This window comes from Grampus griseus, assembly GCF_964374135.1.
Source record: "Grampus griseus genome assembly, chromosome: 8".
Lineage (NCBI taxonomy): Eukaryota > Metazoa > Chordata > Mammalia > Artiodactyla > Delphinidae > Grampus > Grampus griseus.
In genome coordinates, this window is record NC_139002.1 from 14,288,852 (window position 1) to 14,299,428 (window position 10,577).

Genomic DNA, 10,577 nt, shown 5'->3' on the forward strand with positions numbered 1-10,577 from the left:
GGTAACAGAACACGGCTTAAACCCTAAAGTCCTCTCTGCTATGAAGCCTCTGGGAACCCTATTCCCAAATGGACTGTCTCCCTCCACTTCCTAGACAGGCTCTTCATTCTCTCAAGATAACTCCATAGCTTAATGACACTCCCCCCCATTCCCTGGCATACAACTTTCCAATTTTCAGGAAAATTTCCTCCCCTCCCTTAGAAATGCTCTGTCCCCATTCCTCAGGACAGCCTTCCCTATCTTCAGAGACCAACATTTCCAAGTCTTCTGCCAGTTTTCCACCCTGTGCGGTTCATACCCCCTGCCCCAGAGCAGTAGTCCTCAGCCTTGGTTGAGAGTTAGCATCACTTGGGGACTTTCAAAAAGATGTTTAGGGCTTCCCTGGTGGCGCAGTGGTTGAGAGTCCGCCTACCGATGCAGGGGAAACGGGTTCATGCCCCGGTCCGGGAAGATCCCACATGCTGCGGAGCGGCTGCGCCCGTGAGCCATGGCCGCTGAGCCTGCACGTCGGGGGCCTGTGCTCCACAACGGGAGAGGCCACACCAGTGAGAGGCAAAAAAAAAAAAAAAAAAAAAAGATGTTTAGATAACACTCCAAAGCAGTTCATGCTGATCTCTAAGGTAGGATCCAGGCATTAGTATTTTAAAATGCTCTCCAACTGATCGCACTGAGTGGGCAAAGTTGAGAACCACTGCCCTGATGAACCTTCCATTCCCTGGGTTAGAACACCTGTCATGCAGCCACTGAAAGCCTTTCTCTTCCCTGAAACAGGCCTCCCCATTCTCTAGGACACAGGACACCCTCTCCCCATTTTGTGAACACATCTTCCATGTCCTGAATTTGCAGTCGGGAGATTTGCATTCTACCCTTTGTGCTTTTACTAGTTTTGTACTCAAGCAAATTTCTCCACCCCTCTGAGTCTCATCCATGTCGTGGGGATGATAAAAAAATCCTACATATCTGCCTCTCAGAAGAAAAGGTTCTTATGAGATTCCAGTGTTCAAGTGCTTAGCAATAGATGATGATTGTTAATTCTCAAGAACAGATCATACATCCTTACTCTCCAGGTCAGACTTACCATGGTTCAAGGTCATTTCTCTTCCTGCAGAAGAATCTCCCATTTCCTTGGCAAAGGAGGGGAAACTACGTTTGCTGAATACCTGCTACGTGCTAGGCTCTCGGCATAGAGATAGGATCTCTGAAGAAAGAGCTAGGTCTGTCTCTTTCTCCCCTGAATTCCCAGAACTTGTGCACAGGAAACCCACTGTATAGCCATGTATTGACTAAACATTCTAACCAGTCCTCACAACAAATTTATGAGGCCGGTATTATCCTCCCATGTTTCAGATAAGGAAACTGAAGCTCAGAAATGTTAAGTACAAGTATGAGGTCACACAGCTCATGTCGTGGATCCAGGGATCCAAAACCTAGACTACACATTCTAAACGATGACTTGATCTACTATGTCCAACTTCCTCATTCCCTAATAGTGTCACCTTCCCATTTTATGAAGCAGATCCGTCTCCACTCCCCTGAACAGGCTTCTTCCCATTCTAGGATATAAAAGTTTTCCAACCTTCTAGAGGTCCACTAGGAGAGACCCTTCCCATTCTGGGAGATACCCCCAACTCCTTCCACATACCTTCCAAGACAGAACTTTGACTCTGTAGAACGCACACCTCTAACTCCTGGAAGAGACCTTGTAACTCGAGAGCAGTAGTTCTCAAGCTTAGCACACATGAGTATCCCCTGGAGGGCTCCTTACAACACAGATCACGAGGCCCCCTTCCCAGAGTTTCTGAGTCAGTATCTGGGATAGAGCCAGAGAATTTGCATCTATAATAAGTCCCCAGGTTATGCTGATGTTGCTAATCTGGGGGCATGCTTTGATTTCTCATCCTCCGAACGAATTTCCAATCTCCTACCATGGTCTTTCCCTCAATGCCCAAAATGGATCCTCCTCCCCTTTCCTCAAATGGACCTCCTCCATTCCCTGCAATTGATCCTCTCCTATTTCTAGGATCCTCCCCAATTCCCATCCCAGAGCCTCCCCTCCCACCACCAAGCCAGCCTCCATCCAGAACAGGTGCCCTAGACCCAGATAGGTAAGTGTTGGTGATAACTGGCTTGTGAGGAGCAAGGCAGAAGCAGAAAATTCCTGCCTCAGCTTAGTGCTGGGAGCTAATCTAACAGACACAGGGTGCTCTGGGCAGGGATTTGTGGGAGAAGCAGTTGATAAGGAGCTTTATAGACTTATGGGGAAAGGGGGATACCAGGATCCTATGGGAGCTGGAAAGGAATTGGATTGTGGACTTTGGAACCGACCCAGTTCTGCTTTCACCACCCCAGGTTTCTGGTCCACCCTGACAGTCTCCCTCTCTCTCTCTCTCTCATCTTTGGATAGAAAGATTTTCAACTGTATTTGTCAGTGGAAGGACCCTCTGCTGGCCACTTGGGGAAATGCAGCCCAGGCCTGGGAGAGTGTGGCAGATAAAGCGGGAGGCTGCTGGAGACAGTCAGTAAAGATGGGTATAGGCACCTGAGTCCGGGCAGTGGAGGGGTACCTACTAGGCAGAGTCCCGGCTGTTGCCTTTTAAAAAAAAATCCTTAAAAAAAAAAAAAAATCCTTATTGTTAAAAAATATAAGAATATAACATATATAACAAAATCAAGCAATACTGAAGTATATTTTTAAAATGTGGTATTTATCTCTCCATTTCTTACCTGTGACGTAGTTCCATTTCCTTTTCTTTAAATTTTTTAAAATAAGTTTTTTTTTTTTTTTTTGGCTGCATTGGCTCTTCGTTGCTGCGAGAGGGCTTTCTCTAGCTGCGGCGAGCGGGGGCTATTCTTCGTGGCGGTGTGCGGGCTTCTCATGGCGGTGGCTTCTCTTGTTGCAGAGCACAGGCTCTAGGTGCACGGGCTTCAGTAGTTGTGGCACGTGGGCTCAGTAGTTGTGGCTCGCGGGCTCCAGAGCGCAGGCTCAGTAGTTGTGACGCACAGGCTTAGTTGCTCTGCGGCATGTGGTATCTTCCCGGACCAGGGCTCGAACCCGTGTCTCCTGCATTGGGAGGCGGATTCTCAACTACTGCGCCACCAGGGAAGCCCGCCATTTCCTTTTTTTTTTCTTTTTTTTTTTTTTTTTTGCGGTATGCGGGCCTCTCACTGTTGTGGCCTCTCCCGTTGCGGAGCACAGGCTCCGGACGCACAGGCTCAGCAGCCATGGCTCAACGGGCCCAGCCGCTCCACGGCATGTGGGATCCTCCCAGATCGGGGCACGAACCCGCGTCCCCTGCATCGGCAGGCGGACTCTCAACCACTGCGCCACCAGGGAAGCCCCATTTCCTTTTGATAAGAAGAAAATGAGGAGTTCTTCGAAGCTGCCGAGGTTCTTTGCCCGAGTCACTGTCTCTTTTTCCTTGAGAACTCACACACCTTCTGCCTCCCAGTCTCAGCTTGCCGTCTTCCTTCCCCTAGAACTTGAACTCCCACCACACCCCTTTGTACCCTTTGCATGGAACCTGCCTGAGACCAGCCTGTTTGCCCAGCTTTTCTCTGGGACTTGTTCCCCTGCTCCAAACACAAGGCCAACTCCCCTGGAGGGTGGGGAGAAAGGCCACTGCTGGTAGGTGTTCAAAATGCCTTATTTCCCTTGATCTCCGCTATTCCAATGCCCCTATCTCTACTCAGCAGCCTACTTCTTGTAGACATACTTGGCACTCCAACTAGCTCCATTGTATTTATTTATTTATTTATTTATAAATTTATTTATCTATTTATTTTTGGCTGTGTTGGGTCTTCGTTGCTGTGCGCGGGCTTTCTCTAGTTGCGGCGAGTGGGGGCTACTCTTCGTTGCGGTGCGCGGGCTTCTCATTGTCGTGGCTTCTCTTGTTGCAGAGCACGGGCTCCAGGCGCGGAAGCTTCAGTAGTTGTGGCACGTGGGCTCAGTAGTTGTGGCCTGCGGGCTCCAGAGCTCAGGCTCAGTAGTTGTGGCACACGGGCCCAGCTGCTCCGCGGCATGTGGGATCTTCCCGGGCCAAGGCTCGAACCCGTGTCCCCTGCACTGACAGGCAGATTCCTAATCACTGCACCACCAGGGAAGCCCTAACTAGCTCCATTTTAAAATGTCCCTTTTCACAACAAAAAAAACAAATTGAAAAATGGGCAGAAGACCTAAATAGACATTTCTCCAAAGAAGACATACAGATGGCCAATAGGCACACAAAAAGATGTTCAACATTGCTAATTATTAGAGAAATGCAAGTCAAAACTACAATGAGGTACCACCCCACGCTGGTCAAAATGGCCATCATTAAAAAGTCTACAAATAACGGGACTCCCCTGGTGGTCCAGTTGCTAAGGCTCTGCCTTCCCAATGCAGGGGGCCCAGGTTCCATCTCTGGTCGGGGAACTAGATCCCACAACTAAAGTTCCCGTATGCCGCAACTAAGACCCGGCACAGCCAAATAAATAAATAAACAATTTTTTTAAAAATCTACAAAAAATCTATCTGGAGAAGGTGTGGAGAAAAGAGATCCCACCTAGACTGTTGCTGGGAATGTAAATTGGTATAGTCACTATGGAAAACAGTATGGAGGTTCCTCAAAAAACTAAAAATGGAGTTGCTATATGATCCAGAAATCCCACTCCTGGGCATACGTCCAAACAAAACTATAATTCAAAAAGATAGGACTTCCCTGGTGGCGCAGTGGTTAAGAATCTGCCTGCCAATGCAGGGGACACAGGTTCGAGCCCTGGTCCGGGAAGATCCCACATGCCGCAGAGCAACTAAGCCCGTGTGTCACAACTACTGAGCCCACGTGCTGCAACTACTGAAGCCTGCACACCTAGAGCCCCTGCTTCGCAACAAGAGAAGCCACTGCAATGAGAAGCCTGCGCACTGCAACGAAGAGTAGCCCCTGATCACCGCAACTAGAGAAAGCCCACGTGCAGCTATGAAGACCCAGTGCAGCCAAAAATAAATAAAATTAAAAAGAAAAGATACATGCACTCCTATGTTCATAGCAGCACTATTCACAATAGTCAAGACATGGAAACAACCTAAATGTCCATCAACAGATGAATGGATAAAGAAGATGTGGTACATATATACAGTGGAATACTACTTAACCATAAAAAAGAACGAAATAATGCCATTTGCAGCAACACGGCTGGACCTAGAGATTATCATATTAAGTGAAGTAAGTCAAAAAGAGAAAGACAAATTCCATATGATATCACTTATATGTGGAATCTAAAATATGACACAAATGAACCTACTTATGAAACAGAAACAGACTCACAGACATGGAGAGCAGATCTGTGGTTGCCAAGGGGGAGGGAGGGTGGTGGAGAGATGGATTGCGAGTTTGGGGTTGGCAGATGCAAACTATTATATATAGAATGGATACACAACAAGGTCCTACTGTATAGCACAGGGAACTATATTCAATATCCTGTGGAAAACCATATGGAAAAGAATATTAAAAAGAACGTATATATATAACTGAATCACTTTGCTGTACAGCAGAAATTAACACTACATTGTAAGTCAACTATACTTCAACAGGGCTTCCCTGGTGGCACAGTGGCTAAGAATCCACCTGCCAATGCAGGGGACATGCGTTCGAGTCCTGGTCCGGGAAGATCCCACATGCCGCGGAGCAACTAAGCCCGTGCGCCACAACTACTGAGCCTGCGCTCTAGAGCCCTCGAGCCACAACTACTAAAGCCCGTGTGCCACAACTACTGAAGCCCACGTGCGTAGAGCCTGTGCTCCGCAACAAGAGAAGCCACCACAATGAGAAGCCTGCGCACCGAAATGAAGAGTAGCCCACACTCGCCGCAACTAGAGAAAGCCTGCACGCAGCAATGAAGACCCAACGCAGCCAAAATTAATTAATTAATTAATTAATTATAAAAGAAACTATACTTCAATTAAAAAAATACTTTAAAAATGTCCCTTTTCTGACCGCCTTTCCCTCCTGCCCTCTGATCTTCAGAGGCTCACTGTATTTGATTCTAACTAGTCTCCTAGGGCCTCCCTGCCCAGTTTTGAACTCACGATCCTTCTCTGGATGCTCTAATTACCCCTGCTCCTTGACCCTAGGCAATTCATGTCCAAGCAGACAAGCCATGGCCAAGGATCAACCCAGTGGTCTGTCTTCTGCTTTTGCTCCGGGGGTGCTGGTATCTGCTACATAAGTGTCTGGTTGTGTTGAAGTTGCCACTGCCTGATCTTGGTCTTCCGCCTCTGCTGAGTTGTTAGGTGATCTATCTCACTCCTATATCTATAAATGGCATTTCTAAAACTTGACAGTTGTTATAAATCTCCTTAATCCAACAAATTATCCCTCAACAACATTCATCCCTACTCTATCAAGGAAATAGAGACTGCCAGGCATGAAATCCCTCTCACACCTTACACCTCCTACAAACTAAATTCACATCCCCTCCCATCCTGCCTTCCCTCTACTCCAAGGGATGTCTCCATTACTTTCCAAGCTTTGTCTATCTACTTGTCCTCCATATTCCTTGCTCAGTCAAGAAATTCAAGCTATTTAGCATGCTATGAAAAGTTTTCACAATCTCCCCCTACCTTCCCTCTCAGCCTCAAACCCCTCTGCTACTGTACATGAAATGAGTATGCTCCTCATCCGCAAAGTGCACCGTGGGATTCCTGATCTTGAGCAAATTCATTCATTCATTGGGAGCCTATATTCACTAGGTCACAATCTCACAGAAATGACTTGATTCCCCATGACTATTCTTCCCTCTTCTCATCTTGGAGAATCATTTCTCTTTTCTACCCACTCAGCTCTTCTGTGCTCTTGTGTGAGGTTATGGACTTGCCCTAATTAAGAAAAATGGAGCATCAGCTTCCACACTCCTGGGCCACCTGCCCTCTCTTCCTACCGCCACCCCTTTGAGAAGAGTAAGACAGGGTATCTCCTTAATCTTCAGGCACCATGATGTCTGACTCTAGATGAAATTTTAAGGCAATCGAATTAGTACTGGCACCCTCCTCCCTCCAGGGACCTGCTGTCACCCACCCCCAGCCTCTATATTCTTCCACAGGCCTCTGGCTGCTTAGACTCAATAACCCCTTTCTCCGGTCCGGCGCTTTCTAACGCACGCATACAGAGCCCAGGATCCCCTCCTCCTGGAGAACTGGAATCACATGGTAGCAGGTCCAAATGTCTTCTGCACTCCCCACGGTCCAGACCGAGCAATGGGATTTGGTGTGGGCGTCACTAGTATGACTGGTAGGGAAGGCCCTTTTCACGGGGTGCTGGCCTGATCCTGAAGGCACTGCTCAGCTGAGGAATGAATGGCATCAGTCATGCTGGAGAAATCCCTCAAGGGGCAGCCCCAGCCACTGCTTAGAACACCAGCAAACCAAGGGCACCCAAAGAATGAAAGAAAAAAATTGAGACCAGAATTTGATAGTTTATAAATATATATTTTGAAAGGTATAATCATGTACTTACTTGTAGTTGCTTCCGGGTTTAATATTTTCATTTTGAATTATACACAGAGAATGGGGCACCACAGTCTTATCAGGGTTCAGAGCCTTTAGGCTTCATCTCGCCTTGACTGGGAGAAAGGCCTCTAATGACTTGCCCTTGGGGTCTGCCTCTGGCCCTGTTCTATTCAACCTTTTAACCTACCACTTGGAGACAGTTGTCCACCGAGTCTCACAGGTCAAAATTTAATGAGGATAAACACGAGGGCTTGCTGTTGGGTCCAAGATAACCACTGCAAACATCTAAAGTGAAGAAGCACAGCTTGGGCAATAACAAAACATGTAAAGGCTTACGGGCTTCAGAGGACAGCGGCTTCATACTACACTGAGAGCATGGTGTAACCACCAAAACTAGAGGCCCCAAGGACACGGGGGTGGAGAGGGGACTCCAAACTACACGACACAGGTTTAGAAGAAACTGAGGGTGCTTAGCCCGAAGAAGCCTCCGTTGTCTTCAGCTACCCGAAGGCCTGATGGGGGAGCAGAATTATACTTGTTTAGTGGAAGGACAGGGTGTGGGTGGTGAAATTGATACAGGATCCTAGAGGGGTGAGCCTGGAGATTCAGTGGCTTTGCTTATGGAAGTCTTCACTTGCGTTTCCTCTCTCCTCCATGTTGCCATTTAAAAAAAAAAAAAAGAAAAATCTTTCTCAATGCCTTTTTTTACATATATATAAAATTATCTATTCATTTATTTATTTTTGGCTGCATTGGGTCTTCGTTGCTGTGCACAGGTTTTCTCTAGTCGCGGTGAGTGGGGGCTACTCTTCGTTGCGGTGTGTGGGTTTCTCGTTGCAGTGGCTTCTCTTGTTACGGAGCGCGGGCTCTAGGCGCGTGGGCTCAGTAGTCGTGGCTCATGGGCTTTAGAGCGCAGGATCAGTAGTTGTGGCGCATGGGCTTAGTTGCTCTGCGGCATGTGAGATCTTCCTGGACCAGGGATTGAACCCGTGTCCCCTGCATTGGCAGGCGGATTCTTAACCACTGTGCCACCAGGGAAGTCCTGCTTTCTTTTTAAAATTATTTATTTTTTATTGAAGTATAGTTGAAGTGCAATATTATATGTTACAGGTGTACAATATAGTGATTCACAATTTTTAAAGTTTATACTCCATTTAGTTATTATAAAATATTGGCTATATTCCCTATGTTGTACAGTATATCCTTGTAGCTTATTTCATACATTATAGTTTGTACTTCCTAACCCCCTACCCCTATCTTGTCCCTCTCCCCTTCCCTCTCCTCACTAGTAACCATTACTTTATTCTCTATATCTGTCTCTTTCTTTTCTGTTACATTCACTAGCTTGTTGTATTTTTTGGATTCCACAAATAAGTGATATCATACAGTATTTATCTTTCTGTCTGACCTATTTCACTTAGCATAATATCCTTCAAGTCCATCCTTATTGTTGCAAATGGCAAAATTTCATTCTGTTATATGGCTGAGTAGTATTCCACTGTATATATATACCACATCATCTTTATTCATTCATCTGTTGATGAGCACTTAGGTTGCTTCCATACTTGGCAATTGTAAATAATGCTATGAACATTGGGGTACACGTATCTTTTCAAATTAGTTTGTGTTTTTTTCGGATATATACCCAGGGGTGGAACTGCTGGATGGTGTGGTGGTTCTATTTTTAGTTTTTTGAGAAACCTCTATATTGTTTTCCACAGTGGCTGCACTAAATTACATTCCCACCAACAGTGTACTGTTTTCTCCACATCCTCACCAACATGTTCTTTGTGTTCTTTTTGATGTCAGCCATTCTGACAGGCGTGAGGTGATATCTCATTGTGGTTTTGATTTGCATTTCCCTGATGATTAGCCATGTTGAGCATATTTTCATATGCCTGTTGGCCATCTGCATGTCCTCTTTGGAAAAATGTCTCTTCAGTTCTTCTGCCCAATTTCTAGTCAGTTTGTTTTTTTGACGTTGAGTTGTATGAGCTGTTTATATATTTTGGATATTAATCCCCTATTGGTCATATCATTTGCAAATATTTTCTCCCATTCTGTAGGTTGTCTTTTCATTTCGTTTATGGTCTCCTTTTCTGTGCAGAAGCTTTTACGTTTATTTAGGTCCCATTTGTTTACTTCTGCTTTTATTTCCTATGCCTTAGGACAGATCCAAAAGAATATTGCTACAATTTATGTCAAAGAGTGTTCTGCCTATGTTTTCCTCTAGGAGTTTTATGGTTTCCAGTCTTACATTTAGGTCTTTTACCATTTTGAGATTATTTTCATATATGGTGTTAGAGAACATGTTGCTATTTCTTGAAGGCGCTCTTACAGAGGCGAAGTGAACATCTACATTGACTTGACCTTAAAGCCCTCATTATTTCTTGCCTGAATTCCTGCAGCAGCAGCCCCCTAACTTGCATCTGCCTGCTCTCTCACTCCCCATCACTGGCAGAATCACCGTTCTAAAACTTGATGCAGTCCTTCTGGGTGGCTTTGCCTTCCTTCCCAGTCTTGTCTCTCTCCACATCCCACTGCCCTCTGTGCTGCAGACCACAAAGTACCCCTTTAGATTCATTTACAGACCTAGTCTCCTCTGCTCGGAAAAAACTGGCCACCCCTTTGCAGATGGTAGCTCTAGTTGTTTCCTTGACAAAGCCCTTCTTGATCCCTTGGCCAAGTAATACTGTCAGCTCCTGCTTTGAGCCTCCTCAATGAACCCTGACAGGCCTCTCACTCCACTCACTCCTGACAGGCCTCTCACTTACCTCACTCCATTTAGGTCTTTCCTCGTCTCTGTACTGCAAGTCCCTCCGGGGCAGATCCTGCCTGGGTTTATCCATTTTGTATCCTTAGCACCTGTCACAAAACCCGGACTATAGGAAGAACTCAGTAAATGGCTGATGGAATTAATGAAGAGACTTCTCTTTCCTAATTCTTTCAGCAATAGGCACAGTTTTTGTAGTAAGAATTAGTCCTTTTTAAAAAGTGTTAAAACAACACTTTGGGGGCAGCTTCCTGCCCATCCAAGACCCCTGAGGGTACTTCCCTGACCCCCTGAGAGTGGCAGAGACCCTAAGAATGACAC